The 22905-nt window shown below is 41.4% G+C and overlaps 1 protein-coding gene across 10 annotated transcripts in view; it reads right to left on the bottom strand.

Annotated features, from left to right (window-relative positions):
• Positions 1-22905, bottom strand: part of HTR2C (5-hydroxytryptamine receptor 2C) — a 224847-nt gene that overhangs the window by 101969 nt on the left and 99973 nt on the right. Inside the window, exon 1 of one of the 10 annotated variants that reach the window (XM_085060271.1) lies at positions 19595-19750. The exons of the other annotated variants lie outside the window; for them this stretch is intronic. The gene's annotated coding sequence lies outside the window, so the exon portion shown is untranslated. Of the gene's footprint in view, positions 1-19594; positions 19751-22905 lie in introns of those variants that run through there. 10 annotated transcript variants of the gene reach the window in all.

The following is a 22905-nucleotide window of genomic DNA, read 5'->3' as shown; positions in this document are numbered from 1 at the left end:
ACCAGGTTTGGAAACCCAATGAGTCCATGCTCATGAAAATCCATTTTCAGCTGTGCTGTACTGCTAGAATTGCCAGGGTCCCCTCTTCTGCCTTCTTCTCTCACATACTGAGACTATTCATTCCCCACACAATCATTCCATTTCCACTTCGATTTTATTATACTCAGATATGATGCAACCAGTATTTAACAATGCATTACCATTTTCAAGGGCAAATATTTTTCTGTAATCCCAGCTATGTCATTATTCTCTTTCTATTACACATACTTTAAATGTCAAAATCCATCTCCTAGAACTAATCAAATATAAAACAAACCTAGCAGGAGAAAGTGAGATTGAAAGGGGTATTCCAAATGAAATAAAACCTTACATGTCGTTTTTTTAACAAGAGACCTTGCTTATTATTTAATTCTTTTTTTTCAGGTTTTAAAAAGATGTCCCAGGGACAACATAAGGAAGACCAGGTTTACGCCTGCCACAGCTCTGTTGAAATTATCCCCAGTTTGGGGTAGTACATGCTACGTGACTAAACGTTGAAGAATTAACCTGTGTGTTATAAAAGAATCAACCTGTGTTATAGTTGGAGGCCTGCCACTAGTGTTGTAGTAATCTTACATAATGCACAAATAATAGGTTATCTTTAAATGCAGCTGTAAAATTTTATCTGGTGCTGCAATACACAATTCTACATTTGTAGAACAAAAATCTTTTGGGGAGTTGGTTCTGGTTTGTTTTTCTAACAAGAAGTCCTAAAGTAAAGCCTCTCTTCATGTTGATATAATTATCTTTAAAGTGCTCAGTGATTTCAATTGCCTTTTCTGTAAAACTGTAAACAAGTTCAATATATAACTTTTGTTTTTCTAGACTCTTAAGCAGTTCAGAAAACACTTCTCCATTGGGACACAGCTCAGTTCCTGACAAAGGTGGACCAACACCACTGTTCCTTTCCTGGCTCAACAAGGACAGTGTCTGGACTGGATAAAATGAGCAACCTCTTCTGGGATTCCAGAATTTCCATGCAATTCAACACAGTGAAATGTTAATCTCCTTTAAGAATCCAGCTCCTTCAGGAAGTATGGAAACATATCAAGTCTTAAGATATCTGGAGCCTGCTTCTCAGCTGGAATCTTTCTTCCCAACTTGATCTACTCATTGGCATTGGCATTTGCAGTGAGACCACATGCACTGGTCCCCAAACACTGGACAACACCACCTAGGATGTTTCTGTCCAATTTACCTCTTCCTTCATTCAGAAAAGAAGCTTGATATACACTTCTCAGGCTCTTCATACTTGAAACCCTCTGATTTTCTCCTATTTTGAACATTTATTGGTAAGAAATACATTAACCTTTGTAGGATATCACTGATAATAGTACAGCTATCTTGTTTGCAGAATGGCATTTTGTCCTGTATTCACTACCAAGTTTAACACTGACTTGTTTTTCTGGAGCAGCAGTGGTGTCAGCTTTGGGTGCTCTCCCACAGATGGGCAAGAAAATGATACCCTGTGTAGTGTTAATGAAACCTACAGCAGCTCTGTAAATATCTGTTCCTCATCTTAACATGCAGATGGAGATGAGTTGAAAGAGCTGAGAGAGACTTCAAGTGGCTGTTTCCCTTTGCCCTGTTCTGAGGCAGGATAAAAAGCATATATAATCTGCCTTTACTATAAATCATCCAACTGGGCTTTAACCCACAGTGAATTAATCAGTGAAGCAGATTTCATGATTCCCACAAGCAACCAGCTCTAAAGTTTCACAGTCTGTAGTTTGAGAGTATTTCCTAAGTCAAAATTCATTATTCACTTCCCTTATTTTCTGCAAGCCAGATAATAATTCATGAAAATTTTCTTCACAACAAATTTTTATATATTGCAAAGTCCCAGGAGCTCTTTTTAGTCTAAAAACCCCAGTTTGCTCAGCCTGTCCTCACCAGTCACATATTGTGTATCCCATTCTTTTCACCCTTTGAACACTTCCATTTGCCTGCAGATTCCCAAAAGATGAAGCATGTAATATACCTCTTTAGGATAACACCCAAACCTTTGCCATCACCACTCTAAGCTTTTCAGCGGCAACATGAGCCACTTTATTTATGTCTGCATACCATTTATAATGTCAATGGACCTAAAAACGAAAAGCTTTTCACTCTAATCAGTACAGTCCCTGCTTAGAGGAGCCCCATGCTGGGCAGTCGATATGGTTGCCACTGGCAGATTCCCCACTGTGAGTTCCTGCTGCTTCTACAGCTCCTTTTAATGCACACAAAATTTTCATGACACTCCAAGCCTTGCGTGCTACGATAGAGATCTTTATAGATGCTCCCCTAAGGTGCAGTGAATCCAATTACATCACTGCACCTTCTCCCTCAATAAATTTTAAGATACAGATTTGTAAGATCATCTACAATACCACAAAAGAAATTTGTGTATATATAGATATGCACACATATATTCCAGAGCTCTGTTAAAAATTGTCTTCTTCTTCAACCTGCACACACTAGTCCCAAGTCCCACTGGCCATAGCTGTTCCCAAAGACAGACATACATATCCTCAAATGAATGAGGTTAAGGGATTTTAGGCAAAAATAAAAAGGTGTTCCAAACTGTACATTTCTTTAACACAACTTCAGTAGATTAAAGCTGTTTGCATTGTTATTTGCTTCCCAGGACAAGGTATTTCCATGGTGTAAAATCCTAGCACTAAATCCATAGAGATACAGGAGAAACAACAGTTCCCTCATCACATGACTATATGAAGCTTCATTTGCTGGTTTACACACAAAATTTACACCCACAGTTGCCATAGCATCCAAAGGAATGGGAAGCACTAGTAAAAAGCAGACATTCCTAGGATGGAGAAAGATGGTCCTGTGTCACTTTAAAAACAGTTAAAGTTATTATTCAGCTACAAAACCAGGCAGCTTCAGGGGAAAAATTTTTTTTAAATGTCATGCTAAACAAATTCATGTCAGCAGTTTGCACAGTTGGGAAGATTTCATTTTTCATGAGATTCCAACAAGTGAGTTTTATGAAGCTTTTATTTATGGAAAGATATGGAAAGACAATATTTTTTAAACAATAAAATTAGGTAGTGTCACCTGTCTTTCACACCAGAAGTTCCACAGTCTGGAATTGAATAATGCACTTAAGCACTTCCAAGATTATATTTGGCAGTTAAAAAATATACACAGATCGCACCACCCATACATGTACAGCAAAATCACACCTGAAAACATGCCAGGGACAAAGCAGAAGCAAAGGACAAGGCAAAGGAAGAAAGCAGCCAACAAGGTCTGGGAAAATAAGCACACTGAACATATTGGTGTTCAGGGCTACCTCTCCTTAGTCAACACCAACTCAACTTCTCTTCCTAATCATCTTCTCCCTCTTAAACCTGTACTTAAAACATGGTGCATGTTTTGACACCTTCAGAAAAAACGCTGAAATTTCAGTGGAAATGGGACTGTCCTCAATGTCAGCTCAGTTTTCAGCCAGCTCCCCTCCAAGCACACCTGCTGGGTTTAGGAGAGGCCAAATTTCTGCAGAGCAGTTCTGGAGCTTCTCAGGGAGCCAGCACTGCTCATGCTGCAGAGATTTAGGTCCCCTTGCTGCTCACCAAGGGGGCAATGCATGCTCAGAGTTATCAGTGCAAGGGAGAAAATTATAGAGAAGCTGATGAGAGACTTGTTGATGAACATAAATTAAAGAAAAGGCCTTTAATCTGCCAACTCTGCCTCTTGTTACAAGAAGAAGTAAAAGGTGGCATGTCGAAAAATATAATTACTTACCTTCCAGCTGAAATAAATTATAAGCTCTTAAACACAGCTGACAGTTCTGAGGCCTGTAGAGCAGGAAGTAAATGAGAGGTAGCTGCTCTGCACGCCAGATAGTTCTTAAATCTCACCTCACTCTTTTCTACACTTCTTAAAGTTACAAAAGTGATTTGAGGGTATTCTTCTTGAAAATCATAACCACATAAAGTACAGGGAGCTCAGCAAGAAGAGTGTTCTGACATAGCTCCTGCATCTCTTTGGACATATTTTTCCTTTAGCTGAAGCACGTGATTAATGATTTTGGGAGATGACTGGATGGAAATGCTCTTCATTGCAGCATTGAGTCAGCATGCAGACACCACAGAAAGCTCAGTCACACACTGAAAAAGGGCAGCTCATCACCCTCAGCCTTATCCATGGGCAGTGCAGAGCGATAAGCCACCTTTTGGCATCTCTAAATCAAGGCTGATTCAGAGCTAAAGGAAAATAGTCTCAGGGAGCCTGAAAGAAGCTTTACCTTCCAAACTGAGCAAATAAGCAAAGGATAATTGTTGTACCTGGGCCTCAGCAGGATGAAAGAAAAACCAGCCCAGTGGGGCTCATGGATTTATGGTGGCTGAGGAACCATGGTCCTCATGGTCCTGGGAATGAAAATACCCATTTCTTGTTTCACTGGTTCATGTTTCCATTCACCTTTTTCACCTTAATTTCTGCAAATTCCTTGACATGTCAGCTATTTCCCAATGGGGCTGAGAAGTAGAAAAGAGAAAAGCAAATGGTGTTGAGATGCAAAAATGAAATGGTTGAAGAACTGACATGAAACTGAGGAAATTAATTACAAAAATGTCATTAAAAATGTCATGGAGAATAGTGTCACACATATTCTTTTGCTAAAGGGGGGCTAATAGTGAATCAAGAGAAGGAGAAGGCAACTCTCAACATTTCACCTGAGCTGGAAGCTAATCAAAATACAGCCATGAAGATGGTATTTCTTTTAAATGAGTTTCCCTTCAGCTTGTCAAAATGGTGATAATTTTAAGTAGCTTGTACTTTGCAGTTTGATTACTACTGGGTTTTGGGTTGTTCTTTGGTGCTCTTTATTTAAGTGCAGGTATTACATTAGGTATCATAACCATCCTTCTATTCTTAGGGCTTATTTTCACAAGACATTAGAAATATTAACAAAAGCTTTTGAAGTGTAAAATTAGTGTGCATAGTGAAACTTCTAAATAAAGAGCGTGAGTGAACATTTCAATATTTATTACACAGAAACACAAATTAGATTTATTATTCCAACAGATTCTTTGACTTGGAACCATAAACCCACAAACTCCTTTCTCCTCCACAGGCTCTAGCTAGTGACATCAGTGTTTATTAACAGCTGAGTAAAACTTCATGGAGCTGTTTAGAAAAAAGCAAACCAGGTTTGGCTTCCCAAGGGAAAAACTGGGGGTCTAAGCTCCATCTCTCACCAGATCACCAAAGACAAAAGCCCAGATCTGTCTGAACTTCTGAAGGGGAGCCCCAGGGGACTGAGCAGAAAATAGAAAACAATGAAAAAGTCAGGGAATATGCACTGCTTGTTTAACCTGTGAAGAGTAGGAGTGTAAATGTCATGCTGTGAGAAACAAAGCTTTGTCCTGCTGTAAATCCAGTATGTTTTTTTAAAATTCTCTTCATTGGAACAGAGTTAATGTACCATATCAGATTATAACTTCTCCAGGAATCAGATAAGTAAAATAAAGGGCAGGAGAAATTTGGTACCTGCCCTGTGCTTAGCCAGTTTAGACTGAAGCTCCAAGTTATGATCATGAGCATCCACATTCTGCTGCTGAAAGAGGATCTGAGGGAATGGCCTGAAGTTGTGTGAGGAGAGGTTTAGGTTGGATATCAGGAAAAGGTTCTTCCCCCAGAGGCTGGTTGGGCACTGGAAGAGCTCCCCAGGGCAGTGCTCACAGCACCAGCCTGACAGAGCTCCAGCATGAGGACAATGCTCCCAGGCACAGGTGGGATTCTTGGGACTGTCCTGTACAGGGCCAGCAGCTGGACTTCAATCATCCCTATGGGTTCCTTCCAACTCAAGATATTCTATTATATTCTTAAAATTGCAGCACAGTTTTCAAAGTATGTACTTTGAAAAGGAGGATAATAATGCACAGCTACCACTCATTAGCAGCCATCTCTGAGGACATAAAAGAAATAAAAAGCAATGACCTAAGGAGAGGAGAGAGAGAGATAATATCAGAGGTGCCACCAAATGGCCTGACTGTCAGGAAGGTGACTTGCAGTGCCAGTTCAGGTCCATCTTCTGGCCCAAAAGAGATTACAGCAGTCTCAATGACTCGTTGCTATGGCTATGAAAAGGAAAAAGCTCGCTTTCCTCAAAAGCATACTCGAACAAGAGGACAAGCTGCCATGATTACAAGCAATACAGAAATACGAAAGGGTTAGATTGTAAAAAGGGTTAGATTGTAAAAATGGTTTGCAGAGTCTAAATCAGACACCTTTCTCCCGCTCACCCTGCTCCAGTAAAATCAGCAATTCTGGGCTGCTCTGAAGTGGAGTAACACACATTTTTTGACATAACTCATAATCTCTTGTCTACCATTCTTCATTAGCTAATTTCAGAGCAGTTTACAAAAAAAGGTCCAAATCAACAAGATAATGATAGATTCAACTCTTCTTCAACAAGAAGAGACTTGTCTGTCAAGAGGAGGTAAAATACAGGGAATTTCAAGAACACAGGGCTGCCTACTTTAGTAATTTTTTCCTTGCATGTGCCTGGCAAATCTGATATTTAGTTTTAGCGCATAAATGCTCTCTGTCTCTTCTGGGATTCTGCTTTCAACTGCAATCCTTAATTTCATGAGATTATTATGATAATTTCTTATCCACATGTACCTCCGCAATAATTTCCAGATATTCCAATAGGTTTGCATGAAGAGGGAATCAAGCCACAGCAGCTTTTCACACCGAGTGAAGCCACACCAGTTGAGTGCTTATGTACAGTCCCAGGTATCTATGGTAACAGCAAATTCTATCGCATTGCCACAGCACTCACACTTGTTCCTTCCTTGCCTTTTATGTGATACACTGGCTGGGACTGAAGAGTCCCACGAGAGCACCTAGTCAATGCTTCTCCCAAATCCCAATCCAATTGGAGTATCCTATCATGCAGCATTTTTCCAGAGCTGAGTACTGAGGCAGGAAATAGCTGCTCTTACACCTTCTGAAAGGATTTCCAAATGTCAGAATGCCTTCTGGTAAGCAACTCATTTTTTATTGACTTTTTTTCAAGCTATAGTTTTTACATCCTTTAAACTGCATTTTCCTCGCTGTTTAAGTCACTTCCCTTGGCTCTGCCTTTATCAGTGCCTACACCCACACCTGCCAACACCAGGACTGCCTCTGTCCCAAAGTAATCACAGCTCCTCTTAACTCCCATAGCTCCCCTAGCACTTTTCTAATGTTGAATGAAATTGCTATTCCAGATCCACTCCTGCTATCACAGACAGCAGTGGTTTCTGCTTCTTTCTTCCAGGACTCAGCACTGACACATTATTATAGTTGTCATTTCTGCTGCTTCATCATGTCACACAGTCATGCCTATTTGTCAGTCCTTTATTACCCTTACATCTCCTGGAGCTTTACTGGCCTTCCCCCTCTCAGCTCTGATTTATTTATCTTGGATTACAAGCCCTAAATTCATTAGCTTGTCCTTTCATGGATTGAATCTCAAAGGAGTTTTTCTGGCTGCACTTGGAATGTCTCTAGATACCTTTGATTTTTTTTTTTCCTTGGCATTTAGAGAGTCATCTAATTTACTATAATCTGTCACTTTTGATACAGCACTGTTTGTTCACTCCTTTAGATCATCAAGGGACATAGCAGCATCAGGAGGGGGAAAAGAAAAAAGAAAAAAAGAGATGATGTTATTGGAACTCCCTTCAAATCACCTTAGGAGTGAACAGGACATCCTCTTTTCCACACAGCTGAAGCTGCTGGAGCATTTTATAGATATTAATCCATAGGAGGCCACTAGTGCCAGCTACAGGTGTGCTCACAGACTCCATGGCAGCTGTCCAGACACCCTCCCAGTAAATTCAGATGTATGATTTTGCATTTAATTCCCCTGATCCAGAAAATGAATAACAGAAAAACAGAACTTAGGAAAGTGTAAGATCAGGATTGAAAACAATAACTCTGTATCAAATCAATTTCAGTTATCAAAGCCCAGTCCTGTAAGTCACGAGAGGGTAGTTTCATAAGTATTCAAGAGCATACATTAATTAATTAAGTCATTAATTCTGTACATATCAATGATATTTAGAACTGCTTAGGAATAATTGAGGAATTCTCCAGGTTTGCCATTTAACCAGTTATGAACTATTACAGTAGGAAACACAAGCTATAAGATGGTGTTCAATGTGCAGTAGTTATTACATGCTGAGCATCTTGAAATGACACTCCAGAAGATGGGAAAAGCCATGTATTTTCAGAGATAACTGAAAAATTTCCAAGATGCGAGTATCTTGCAACTGTAAACAATATATAAATTAAAACCAAAGCCAAGAAACCATCCAAGATAACTGACAGAGCAGAACACATCTTTCTGAATATTAGAACATCAAGATAATAAATTATTTTCAGTGATAGACCAAGGCAGGTGCAAACACACACAAAAATCTTAGAATAATCTGGGCTAATTGAGAGTGGCTCAAAAATACTTTAAAAACATTCACTGTTCACCTGGTCAGAATGGTGATTAACAGATTATGGAACTGCAGCCAAATGTTACCATGCTGCAAGTTCAGATTCCCCAAACTACTCCAGAAACCACTAGATTTGTGCAAACTAAATGTGAAAGAATTTTTATGTTCTCTCCTCAAAACTGGGGAAAAGACCCCCTCCCAAAAAAAATCTCCCCACAGTACTGGTGACAAACCAGTTTAGCAAGAGCTAAACACCTCTGTCAGCAGACAAGGTATCAGAAATAGCAGAGTGCATGGTTTGCCTTCCATCTTTTACAAGAGCCACCAAAAAGCCATTTTCCCAGATTTTTTCCAAAATATTTTGGACTTCAGTTCTACTGAATAGTAAACTATTCTTTTAATCACAATCCCAAATGACAGGCACTACATAGTGCTGATGTTTACTTCATTTCTCCTCGTTATTTGCCATCTTAGAGTCATTACCCTTTCCTCAGTATTATTTACGCAGCTCATTATTTTCCTACCAATCAGAGCACAGTCACAATTCTTCAAAAGCTCGTTTAGCTAATAGGTGAAAATGTTATTTACTGACTCCTCACACCAAGCCTGGCGGTCTGGAAACCAGAGCAGACACACTTCTCAGCCCACTTCACCTAAGCATGCATGACACTGACAATGAGGAGCAAAATAGCATTTCAGTAAAAATAGATATGAGAACGCAACTGCCATGGTTTTCATGAGCTTGGAAAGTCCAAGCTGTCAAGTGCCAGTAGGGTGTAAGGCAATAAACATCTAGAAAAATCAGGCTTCTGCCTACCCAGTTCATTTGCTGCTCAAGTACTTCCCCCTGCAGCATATTGCGTAAGTGGGACGTGAAGTCAGGGAAGAAAAGGAGACATGACAAAGAGCAGACAGAAGAACAGCAAAGAGAACAAGTTGTCATTCCACTACAGATTTTTTTATTCAGCTTTTCTTACAGCTTATCTCTATAAAGTCACGCTGCTGTTCTGGGAAGATATTCCTAAAACCCAGCAGTGTCCCAGAATTTGGCAAATACAATGCAAAGCCAAAAAAAAAATTAAAAAACCTCACCAACAGTTTGGAAATATGGCCCTGTTCTCACTGTGTGTTCAACAATGTTCTCTTATCCACACATTCAACCTAACCCATATGATCGCTGTCTTTAAAAATTTCATAAAATTCAGATTTAGATGATTCTATAATACATTGTAGGTACCAGCCATTTCCAGAGATCACAACCTGATTCATCGTTTCTGGAATGGCATATACTACCTCTTTGAACAGCTCTTTGTTATGTATACATATATATATATATATATCACCTAGAATAAGACTTCCTTACATCCTGAAGGAAAAACAATGACACTGTTTCTTCATTCAATTTTAGCCAAGAGTTTGTATCCCTTAGCTGGGGCTTTAACTGAATGAACCCTTTCTGAAATGCAGGGATAGGGGTAAAGCTGCACAGGAACACCTTTGGCTGATAAGGTATCAGGTACCTGGCCAGTGCTGGTAAATTGGTGGAAGTGACTTCACTGCAAGGGTTTCAGTCCTGGGGTTGAAAAACAGCCAAAGTGTATGTAAAAGCCACAGGATTGCATATTCTGCATTTCAGGTCAGGCAGCAAAGCATATAGAAACTTCTTCTGAGCTCTCAATGCCTCATTTACTCAACAACATGAACTCTGCACTCAACCCTAAACACTGTATACAGTGCACAGGCATTAAACACTAAAGAGAACATGTAGCACACTCTGGAAAATCCATGGTCTTCTAAATTAACATATGGCATGGAAAGCCATTTATTGAACCATTTGGAAACTTGGTTCAAAGCACAGAGACGTGTGGTGGAAAATTCCTACACAGCTTGCCATCCAAAAGCATTCTCCCTTCCATGATTTCTAATAACCTAATGTGCCTGGCAACAGATCCTTCCCAGGCAGAGCACAGGCACACCATATTTATTGTGCCCAGAAACACAAGAACTAATTCTCAGTCGTGCAGAGCTTTTAATTCCAGGGTCATTCCAGGGCCATTTCAGGGTCAAGAAGGAATTTCTCAAGAATGACCAAGCTGGCTATGGAGGCAGGAATGAAAAAGAACGAAAATTTATCTCTATCTAAGGAAGACACAAAGGAGAGCAGAAATTCTCCAATGTTGCAGGATGATTTAGTTCTTAGAGGTCAAAACTAATTAGTCAAATTAAAAGCCTTTTAGTCCTGCTAAGGGCTAATCTGTGGATGGAAAAGTATCTCAAATAATGTGAGTGGAGCCTTGAATATCCAGGAGACAAGGTCTGTCTTTGAGGAATTCTCCAGTGATAGGTATAAAAGGAGCACTGGATACATACTTGCATACATATATACTTATATACTTATATGTGGATGGTAAAATATATATCACATATTTAAATATAAATATATATGCATATATTGACATTGGTCTCTATGTATGTGTATTTTAACAATCTACAAAAGTTTCTGCTTGGATATTTCAGTTCAATATCAATTCCAATGTCATCCTTTACCTATAGTGGAGCCAAAACACAAAACATTTAAACCAAGTGGTGTTTAACTATTCAGCTCTTATATTCCCCCAGTGGCAGCAGTATATAACAGATTCTTGCGATTACAGACTTAATAAATCATATTTTATATCAGTGCTACATTACAAACCCTCATTGGATTTATTGATTCGTTCTTTTTTCCTTAGGTCAAGTTAAAACTTTCTTTTGCAGATAAATATAGATTCAGAGCTAAAAAACGACCTGAAGCACATTCAATTTGAGCTTTCTTTCTCCATACTGTGTTGTAGGTTACACTACCTCATGGCCAAAATTGAGAAGCCAAAAATCCATCTTCAGAGATAATTAAAAAAATTCAACTGTGAAATGAAACTATCAGCATGCCACCTTTTAACTAACAAGATTAGAGCTACAAAAGCTGTGTGCTTATACAGGTCTCACCAGTGTAAGTCTCTGTGGAACTGAAAGCTTTATAAAGGATTTCATAACAAACCCACAATATTTGAGCATGCCTGAAATACACAGAAGCAAGTTATTTTATTTTATTGAAGCATCATACCAGAAGACACCACCAGACGGTCCAACATGATGAAAAACACAGACTTGTGGGAACAAGGACTTAAGAGGCTGTCATTGCATCAGCAGCATGCTCCTGTAAACTCATTTTGTGCACTTGCTCTTAGTGGGTTCAGTGATACAGTGAAATAAAATGCACAAACCAGGGTTTTTCCATATCCCATTTGGGCAAAACACAACAGTCAGCTCTTGTATACAAAAAGCATTATGAAAATAAATGCTAAAGCCATGCTGAATCACTTTACCAATTACCATTCCTGCCTGAGCCAGGCTTCTCATCTTTCTCATGAGAAGCCAAACACTTTACTTCTGCACAAAGGCTTGCTGGATCCATCTCAAAATTCTGAAAATTGAATTTTCATCTTTAGTTTAAAAAAGTAAAATCTAATCCTTTAACCCTGTATAAATGTTAGAAGAAATATTTCTATTTCTGACAACGTTTAGCTTGCAAAACACCTTTTCAGTGATACAGATTCTGGAGCTCCTGGAGAGTCTGAACCAGCTCAGGGTGCTGCTCTTGGTGTAACAAGAGGCTGAGGGCCATGGGTTTGTTTAGTCCAGAAGGAGGAATGAATCCTCAAGGGATGTGAACTTACTGCACCAGCAGCACTGCCAGCTAGAGGGGATCCACTGCCAAAAAGTTGTAATGTGGGTGTAGCTCAACACATGCAGCCCTCAGCACTCACTGCTGGAGTGGACTGGGATAAATAGTCCCACTGTAATCCTAATGGGCCAGCATTTCCTCTCTGGGATCCCACTGCCCGGCTGTAGTTCTGGAAATGGCCTCTGGTGCTCTGAAGTTTGGTGCACAGATGTGAGAAGCCCAGGAATACAAACCCTTGAGGCAGAGAGCTCAACAAAGATCAGCAGCTAGAAATTACTCTTGAAGGAAAAACAAAACTGGGATCACACAGAAAATTTTTATCATTTCATGGAACAATCCCTCTTACAAAGGGCTTGTAGCTCTCCAGATGCTCCTTCCAGCCCTTCCTGTAGATGGGCATCACAGTTGCCTGCTTTCAGTCAAGCAGCCCATCACATCCTTGTAGTCCCCTGAGTTGCCCACCTCTTCCTCCAAAAGCCATAAATTCTCTTTTTATCCTGAGTTCCATAGTTTTCCTGCTTTCACACCCTGCTCTTTGTTGCCCATGCTGTGTGCCTTGGTGCAGGGGAGCTTCAGTTGGCCTCCTGATCCTGCCACATTTTTGGGAGGGGGAGAAGACATAAGTGTGACATTCTCAGGTGTATCTGTGGATTTTAACACATCAATAACCTTTTCAGCCCCGTGGATCTGCACCCCCTACCTCCAGAGAGAGCAGACCAAATGACCTTGCTAGCACAGCATCCCTCAGTGCTGCTGTGCCCACTGCCATCCCAAAATAACCCCACTGAATCAAGGGGAAAGCAGGGCCTCCCCCATGCAGTCACAGTCATTACAAATTCCCATCAAAAATACAATTCTCCAAGCAAGCAACAGCTCTTCTCCAGAAGAATCTAAAACATAATGTCTCTTACAACTCAGAAAAACAATTACCATGGTTAATTAAGCAATCCATAATAAAAAAATTACATGTTCTGACATGCACAAGGAAAGTGTGAGCGCTCAATACCACATCTGGTGATAAAGAATAAACAGTTTGCACATTCTGTAATTTAATCCTGAAATTCAGAGCAGTTGATTTCCCCAATTTTGGAGCAAAGTGTAATCGGTTACCTTCAGAGGGAAAGCAGGAAAGAAAACTGCTGAAAAGTCTGCTACTCCAGGCAAGCACCAGCCAGCAAAAATAACACACACACAAGTGGGAGCAACAGGCTGCCCTGAAAATGAGAACTTTAGTTTTGCTGAAGAAAAAAAAAAAACTATCCTCAATAATTTAGATGCCATCTGATACACATGAACTTTAATTCTAGGTTGCTAAGTCAGAGCTATTAAAAAACAGGGTTTCTTGAAGCTATTTAGTGACTTACATGGTTCTAATTTCAGCCCAAGTTGGCAAGGTGAACTGGGGGAAAAAAGCGAAGAAAATATCTGTGCATCCATGTGATCTTATTTTTTTCTAAATAAAAATTAGTTCCCACACATCAAGTCAGATTCTGAAGTGCCACACTCATTTTTGGCTCCTAGCAACTGCTACATAGATCTGGTCCAGACACAGAGCAGTATTTTTGTAAGCATTTCTACAAAAATACTCTTTTGTCTGTTCTAGTTCAGAGTTGCATCAATATGAAGAAAAATAAGATTTCTCAGAAACATCCACCTATTAAAATGTGAAATTTCATTGAAAACATGCCAGTGATGGCAAATTTGCTACAGCTTCCCTCAGCTCCAATCATTGGGTATAAAAAGAATATTCGCTTTGCTTCCTTAAGGCACCAAGATTTCATCCCTTCAAAAGTGGCTGAAGACCCAAGATCTTGAGCATAACCCTTTACAGGCTCTCTCCTGTACAAGCAGCTCAGTAGGACATACCTTTGCACCCTTTGCATTTGTATCCCCTAGCCTTTACTTTTATCATACATAATATTCTAAAATCACACTTCTAATCAGACATCCCATTCTCCTCGTGCTCCAGCCCACCCCCTCAAAAGATCAAATATAGAAAGACTGGGAGAGGAAGAAATGAAGGCAAAAGCAAACCTTGTCAGGCACAAGTTTTGGCTCTAGTTCCTATTGCCCTCAAAGGCCACAGCCACCCGAGGGTGACATGACAGCTCTGGGGTTTTTTCCTCAGTACATCCCCATCAGCCCTCAGCAGCATCAGGAATCTTTGGCCAGCAGGTCGATGAAAAGGCCAGGAAAAAAAGTAAATCATGTCTCTAAAGAAGAGGCATAAGCTCATTCTCAGACATGAGATGATGATATGAAGTGCCCAACTTCACCTTAATGGTATGAATCACACTTTTGGCCCCCAGACAAAGTTCTTGTCTGTGCTGTTCAGTGTGAAAGCACTTCCACTGAGAAATCTGCCGCACAGCAAGGTCGTGCTTCTCTGAAATCTTGCACACGTTCCAAGTAAACACTCAAACACTCAACTAAAACACATAACCTTGGTGAGGGAAATAATGCAGCACAGCTAAGATAGTTTGAAATATCTGATATTTCTCCCCAGATGAAGCTGTAAGAACATTTCTCAGACTAACTCACAGTATTACAACAGAGTCACATGAACCAGGGCAATACCAGCTTAGGAATGTTATATTAACATAAAACTGCCCTAAAAGCAGATGGTATTCAGGGGAAGCTAGAAATATCATGATCTGTGAACTTACAAATAAATGAGTTAAAAGAACACATGGCCAAGTCTTTCCATTATCAGTGATGGAGGGAGAATAAATTAGCAATGACATTTCAGAGGTCATGGTTAAACGACTTGAGAATCCCCACTCCATTTACAAAAATGGCAATAAGCAAAGAGACACAGGAATCAGAGCCACCTGCACTAAGAGAATCACGAGAGTGGCACTTTTTGGCAGCCCCAGATGAGCTTTAACAGGGCAAATGTCAGGTAAAGGCAGCACTGTAGTGACAGAGTGCAATGGGAGATGCCTAATCTCCTGGATTTTTGCTATTGCATGAGCACAGTGGTGGAGCACAGGCTTGGTTTTCTTCACATGGCAAAATGTGGCTCTGCTACTCTGTTGAGTACATATGAACAAGTCTAAAGCAGGTTTTATTTGCCTTAGACACACTCCTATCTCGATCCTGAGAAAATGTTCTCTCATGCTGTCAGTGCTAGGACCTAGCAATTTCTTCCTGTGAGTCAGGATGTGACAAGAGCTAAATAAATTCAAACCAAAATGCAGGACACACCTCTGTGAAAGCCTTCCCTCAAAAGGTCCTAAGAATGGGTGTATGGAATGGAAAGCAAGGCAGGAACACAGGAAGGGGGAGAGAGAGAGAGAGAGAGAGAGAGAGAGAGAGAAAGAGGGAAGGATAGCACTTCACTGTAGGAAATGCAAAGGAGATGGGACTGAATGAGCCTACACCACATCCTGAACGTGCTACAGCACTACAGCAAATACCAAAATATGTGACAGACACAAACCATACAGCGCGTTCCCCTCAGTTGCGTAGTATTTTGGTGGCAAACAAAACAAGAAAAACTCACTTCTTCCATAAACTGGGCTTGCAATAAATTGTGATAAACTCTTTCTTTTGTCAGAGTTAAAAGGGTTGGCACCCCTGAGCCATGGCAGTGCTCTGCAGAGGAACAGGGAGCACATTTCCAGCCTGCCATCATCATGCTGGTTCCATGAGTGCCTTTTCCCAGCACTCAGCACTGGGAGAGGCACAGGCTGAACAAGCAGCACTTGTGAAGAGGGTGACCTGGTCAGGAGCTGCCTGCAGGCACACAGCTGGACAAAGTGCCCTCAGGACAGAGCCTGTGCATAACCAACAATGCAGCCCTGCCACAGAGCCCTCAGGGCAGCCACAGCCCCTGAGAAGACCCTCATAGTCCCACAAAAAGAGCTCTTCCCTCTAAAATATGTTTAGATATGACAAACTCACCACCTCTCCAAGGGCTGACATACTCTTAGATTTCTGGTGGAATTTACTGGTGGTTTTTACCTCCTGCTCTCCCTGAGAGTTTCATTTGGAGAATCAGGCTGATCTCCAGATTCGCAAAGGGACACAGAAGGGGGGTTGGTTCCTCTGGCAGTCCCTGTCCCCAAGGGGGTCACAAGGGGCTTTTCCTACCCTATCCCATTGGAAACCCCCATAGACAGGGCTGCTGGATGGGCTGGCCTCACCCTGAACTGCTATTACTTTGCTCCTCGCTCCCAAAATACCTGCTGGAGCCTGAGCATGCTTCTCTTGGCTTTTTGTAACCCTAGCTTGCATCTACAGATGTCAATATACTCCCTCCTACCCTCTCCACAGAATGATGCATATGCACAAGCCCTTACTTTTTTTTCCTCCCTCAAATTTCCACCTCTTTTCTTCTATCAAAGCACTTCTGGTCCTCTCACCACCTCCAGCACAGAACAGCACTACAATTTTAGCATGCAGCATTTAACCTCACTATTTATGCTTCTCTTTTTGTTTGGTCTGTTACTTCCAGGGAGAAAACATTTCCATTAATGGACATGGTGTCAATTTGGAGTCAGAAAATGTTAAATTTTGCAGCTGCCTCAGTCGGAGCCTTCTGACCACAATCCCACAGCCAGCTTTGCTCAGAAGTAGTCTGAGCACTGTTTTGGCTCAGGACAGACTGTGACAGGCCAGACCTGGCTGCAGGGCAGCTGCTGTAGAAATTCCAGGCATTCCCAGAGATATGCCAGGGGGGGAACAAGCAGGAGTAGAACAGGCAAAACCAACCCTGCCTGCCAGGATTGCAGCCTCACCGAGCTGCAGGAGGCTGTCAGCACAGACAGATAAATATCCTTCTTCTTAAAAGCCTTCTCACTCACATCTCCAATGCCTTGTGATGGGCACAGGGCAATACCCCTGATCTTGAGCAGCCCTACTAAGGCAGTACTCGTACAGTTTATACCCTGTGAGCATTGTTCCCTTCCAGGGCTGGCAGTTTCTGTCAGCAGCAGACAGCACAGCTTCCCCAGGAGGGAGGGAAAGGTGAGGAGTGCTGAGCTCGACCTGTCCCCTCCTCACTCTGCCCATGCACACACCCATGACAGGCAGGGGGGAAAAGAGGAGTGTCCTGGGAGGGATAATGGCAGAGCACATCCACACTACAGTCACTGTCAGGATGCTCAATAGCAAAGGAAAGCAAGTTGAATCTATACTCAAGATATATATTTCCTTGTATCTATAAGTTCTGTGGCAAATCTTACGTAGAAGAACCAAACCAATTGAGCAGTTCTGCAAATAATGTGCAGATGTCTCAAAAAACCCTCAACCATTTATATTGCAGTGAATGCTATTTTACTATTGTGTCTTCTGAATGCTTTTTCACATAGACCTTAAGTACTGTGTTTCCAGCAATATTCATGGATTTTAGTATCTTCTGCATATGGAAAATACTAAGTTAATGGGCACTTTTGAATTACGTCAAAGGAATTAGGAGGGATGCTGACTGGTTAGTGTAATCCTTGGAAATTCAAGTATTCCTTTAAAGCCATAGATTAAATTATTAGATAATACAATTATTGCATTAAGATAAAAACACTAAAGATTATATTTATTTAGGGCAGAAACTCCAAACACACTGGAGCCATTGGACAAAGCAACAATTACAAGTGGTTACAGTCCTTGCAGGGCATTACCTTTCCTCCCCTTTTTCTTTTTTCTGCTGGGACCTATCAACTGTTAAAACCTTCCATCAGAACAGATTGGTTGACCATTCCTGCACACAGAAATGATGGTCCCATCACCCTGCAGTGTCCAAACAAACAGGTGAGCTGCTGGGGATGCACAGGGCAGGTGCCTCCTCCTGCTGCTCATTTCTTCTGTTAACAGCAATGTTCTCACTCTTCATGAAGACAGGACTGCAAACTACCATGCCATCTTCAAAATTTGAAGCCTGCCTGACTAAAATTCAGTTATGATAAACTCTATTCTAATCCTGGTAAAGTTTTGATATGAACTTTAAAGGAGAAGGAGTTAAATTCTTATTCACTACACCACTGAATATATGGGTTAAAGGCAGCTCCTCATTCAGTTATTTTCATTTTTATTTTGCAAATAAAGACCAATTCTCCACACATATTCTAATCACGCAACCTCTGAATTTCCTGGTCAGGGTATGGACAGCAGCAGCAAGAGAAATTTAAACAAGAAAATAATTTGCACAAGGGGCTGTGAGAAGTCGGAATAGCTGTACCGTAATGAAAACGTGTTGGAATGAATTCATTGCCATCTGTCTTTATTTTGCTAACCAGCTCAATCAGACACCACAAATATACTCAAACATGAGAAAAATATTTAAATTATTTGTGTTAGGTCCTTTTTCAACATGTAACTCTCAGTGTCAGTGTTTTTGTCAGTTTGAATGCTCATCAATAGCAGTGAATTCAGTTGTGTTCAGCCTTTGGGGATATACCTATGCAACTTCGAATCCACCTTATCAGCATAATGCAAAAAAGCCCACAGTGAAAGTCAGAATATAACAATTTTAAAGTTGTTCAAGGAAGCATGACAAAAACATACCAAAAGGAACTTTGTTCCTCATTGTCAGAGTAATTAAAAAGCCCTACAGCTTTTCTAATTGCTGGATAGGAAAGAGCTCAGAACAAAAATATCATGTAGTCCTACCACAACATTTCTCATGCAAAGCATAATCCTATAGAGTGAGAAGAAAATTATGGAGAAAGGGAAAAACAGAAAAAGGAACATGGATTGTTAGAAAAATACATAAAATAATAAGAAAGTATCTGAAAACAAGAATGAAACAAATGCAGGGCTCTGCCCTCTACAGAGCTGCAGGAATGTGCCCTGGAAGGCACTTTCTCCCTGGACCCTGTCCCTCAGCCATGTGCCTTCACAAGCAGCCCCAGTCAATCCCAACCCACAAGGGCAGGAAAGGGGCCAGCAAGGATTGCTGTAGGAGAGACCACGTTGAGAACTGCCAGACGAGGTCAGCCTCAGCAGCTGCCCAGAGGCAGCTCATTTCTTTCCACCCTTATAGCCTGAGGTCCAAGAAGGCAGAACTGGAGCCAGGGCCATTCCCCTGGGCAGATCCTGTGCCACATCTGAACCTGCAGATGTTTCTCTTGCTGCAGACAGGACCCAGCAGCAGAGTGTGGCTTTGCAGTACCTGAGGTAGGAGTTACTGCTCAGGAAGTGGTGCAGAATTCAGTTTTAAAGCACACAGTCGGACTCGATGATCTTAAGGGAGTTTTCCACCTTAAATTCTTCTGTGATTCTACATCTACTCCAGAGCTTGGCTTTGTCAAAAAAGAGGTCCAGCATTATGATGGTGAAATGCATCCCCTCCTCCCGGCACACCACAGCACCGTTGTTCTCTCAAACACCAACAGGGCAGGAACCAGCACCACACCAGCACCAAACTCTTCTCACACACACCCACCTTCCTCTGCTCAGCACTCCCGATCCAGCTGATCTTCAGCAAGAGAAAACAATTAGAAGGGTGCAGAATGAAGGACTCCCACCACCAGTGCACACTCCCAAACCCCTCGGCATGGCAAACCCAGACAGGCTGAAGCAGTCCCCTCTCTGCAGAGGGTTTGCTGGCAGCAGCAGAGCAGCCAGAGAGTGAGATCCTGCTGCTGCAGTTGAGCTGTGCCTGCCCCAGCAGCTGCCCAGGAGCCAGGGCACAGGGCAGCAATCCTCACTCCCTGCCACAATGATTTACAAGGGGAGCAAGTAATGGAAACACAAGGTGCTTGGTAGCTCAGATTCCTTCTCCACATCCAGTTTTAGGGCAGGGCACCAGAACATGTGGAAGGTACAGATTTGCAGTCCTGTTCTTAACTGGTTATTTAGGGCAGCAGGCAAAGTTTCAAGCTCTCTCTGTACTCCGGGCTTCAGTCTCCAGCACTTGTTCCCCTCCACCAGCCCTGCACACGTGAAACACTCCTGCTCTCACAAACAAGAGCTGAGCAAGGCTGTTGACAGCGAGAAACAAATCTCATGTTGTACCCAGTAGAGCTGCAAGTTTGTTAGCAGAGGAAAAATCAGCACCTCACTGAGGTTCAAGACTTCTACAGTAGAAACACATGAAGGAACACTCTGCTGAATCTCTGCATTTCTCTTTTTTTAGCCCTTTTTCCTCTTGAGTTTGTATTTTTCCACCACATGCAGACAATACTAAATTTGGAATTCCTCAGCTGTGCACAGCAGTAAAAACATGTAGTCCTTTAATGCTGCCTCTTATAAAATCTCTTTTTCTGGCACAGCATCTTTCTTGCTAGAACAGACTAGAGATACAGAGAATTCCTCAGCGCAACCTAGAGACTAAATTTATTTTCTGTAAATAAACATTTTGAAATAACTTGGGCAAGCAGCTGGTGCTGCCATCAGGCACCCCTGAATATAACCACCACTGCCAGGCTGAACATGAGCAGCCGAACCCCAGCATGGAGCAAGAGAAAGAGGAGACAAGGGAAACAGGAATCAGGACCTCAGCACCTGCCTGGGACACCAACAACATTGGATAGAGAACAGAAAGCTCCTGACACCTCAAAAAAGAGGTGCAATCCACACGGGGCCACTTGGAGGAGAACAAAGATCATAAATATGTCATTACTGAAAGGAAAGATCAAAATGTCTTCATGAAAATAAACTGGGAAAGCAAATCAAGGAAAGAAGAAAAAGAAAAACCATCAAAAAACATACCTAAACCAGAAAGGAACATCAGAAAGAGCTTTCTTCATTGAAACTCGCTGTAGCTCAGAGGCTGATAAATTGACATTTGGAGGTAATTTGTTTCCATCCCTTTTGCAGTTTAGCCCTGATGCTCTAAACGATTCCATTCACTGCTTCAGATGCAAACCTCATTTACCATCAGAGGACCAAACACCACGGACTGTCAGGTGAAGGATGTTTGAGTCTGCAAAGTTGAGCACAGCCTGGGTGGAGGAGATTCTGAATAATGCAGTTTGAGAGTCACTCGGGTCCGTAATTTTTCATCTAAATCCTCCGTCAGGGAATAAGTCTTTCAGCATCCTTTCCTTCACAGAAAACTCATTTAATTCCAAACAGCAGGGACAAAATGAAACACCTCCCATTTGAAGAAACCAAAGGTCAAAGAAAGCTTCAATCTTTGGATTAAAAATAATAATAATAGGTAACTCTAGCCCTCTCCATTGATTTAATTATAAAGAGGTAATTAAAAAGTGCTCTGCTTTAAAAGAGTGACAAAGCAGGCTTGCAAACTGAATACCCAGACAATTGCATGCCTGAAAGCTGGGCACATGGCATGAATAATGGGATGGCTGAGAGCTGTTCCAGTTTGCCATTTTTCTTTATCCAGATAGGGCATTGATGGAAACTACAAACACAGAGAGGATATTTGATATGGGAGTATTCATTATGAAAAGATGGCTTAAGATGCAGATGTTGAAGACTGGAATATGCCTCAATCCTCTTACAGAGGTGATTCCCACAGCCCTTGTGCCCTGAACAGTCTGTCACAAACTCTTCTTGCTTTTGCAATATTGCTCAATTAGCTCTTCTTTAAAAAAAGAAAAAACAATGTTTTCGTGAAATGTGGAAGAAACAGGATGCCCACAAAGCATGTGAGAATCAGGCTGCTGGGGATAGTTTATGGTGCACATAGATGAGAGGCAAACACAAGAAGTTATCTACAATAAAATATTCAGTAACCAGGTCATTATCAGGCCCTTTCATCATGATAACAGCCTCCCAGCTGAGATTGGGGTATTAATATTGGTAGGTTGATACCTTCCTCTAATAACTTTGGCCTAAAAACATAAGCGGCTTTTGCATTTTTAATTACGACTGGATTTTATTCTGAGGCTATAATCCTTTTCCAGCAATTGGATTAACAAAAATAGTGATTTATAGGGAGGAATAAAAAATAATCCAGTGAGAGCAAAACTACCCAGGCAGAGGAGAGTCGCAGGCGTCAAGGAGAATTTTGCTATAGTGGGACACGAGGAGTGAGGTCAGAGGAGCTCCATCAGCTCCCACCTGCAGGACTGAGCTTTGAGGGATCAAATCCCAGCTCCTCTAGAAAAAATACCTGGAAGCAAAGCACTGCTTTTATGGTACTCTCTGCACTGGGTACGCTTTTTTTTTGTCCCCCCCAAACATCAGAAGCTAATTTTTGTCATCTCATGTCAGGTCTTCATTTCTATCCATGTGTGCTCAGGACAGGCACTGAGATGAGGATACAACATTCTCCTGTTACATGAAAAAGGCAGGTTTTTCCCCAAACTCTCAGTGATAGTACAAAGCACAGAATGTGCAAAAAATTAAACACAACAAAAAAACACTAATGGAATATATGTGCCTAAAGTGAATCACCTTGCTATCAGGAGCCAAAATTAGATTCCTGCGTTATTTAACTGCTGCTAATAGATTTCTTTCATGGTGGTCTGGAGAGCTGCAATGACCCTGTGAGTTCTTTCCCCTGCCTTATTTTCCTGTATCTACAACACATATTTTGGGCCCCATCTCTCACACAAGAACAGCATACTTGCATACCAAGGAAGTTTTAAAATCCTACAACACCAAAAAAAAAAAAAAAAACCAAAAAAACCAAAACATACCCAAGCCCACAACAGCATTTCTTGCAGGTATTTTTTCTATGATCAGGCGACCATTGAGCTCCATTATGTCCACATTGCATGCGCTGTGTATGTGACAAATACACACAGCATGTACAATGAGGACACTATAGAGCCAGAGTGGAGA

This window comes from Lichenostomus cassidix, chromosome 4A, assembly GCF_008360975.1.
Source record: "Lichenostomus cassidix isolate B80296 chromosome 4A, HeHo_3.0, whole genome shotgun sequence".
Lineage (NCBI taxonomy): Eukaryota > Metazoa > Chordata > Aves > Passeriformes > Meliphagidae > Lichenostomus > Lichenostomus cassidix.
Note: the sequence above shows the minus strand (reverse complement) of the source record. Positions and strands in the feature narration are given on the sequence as shown.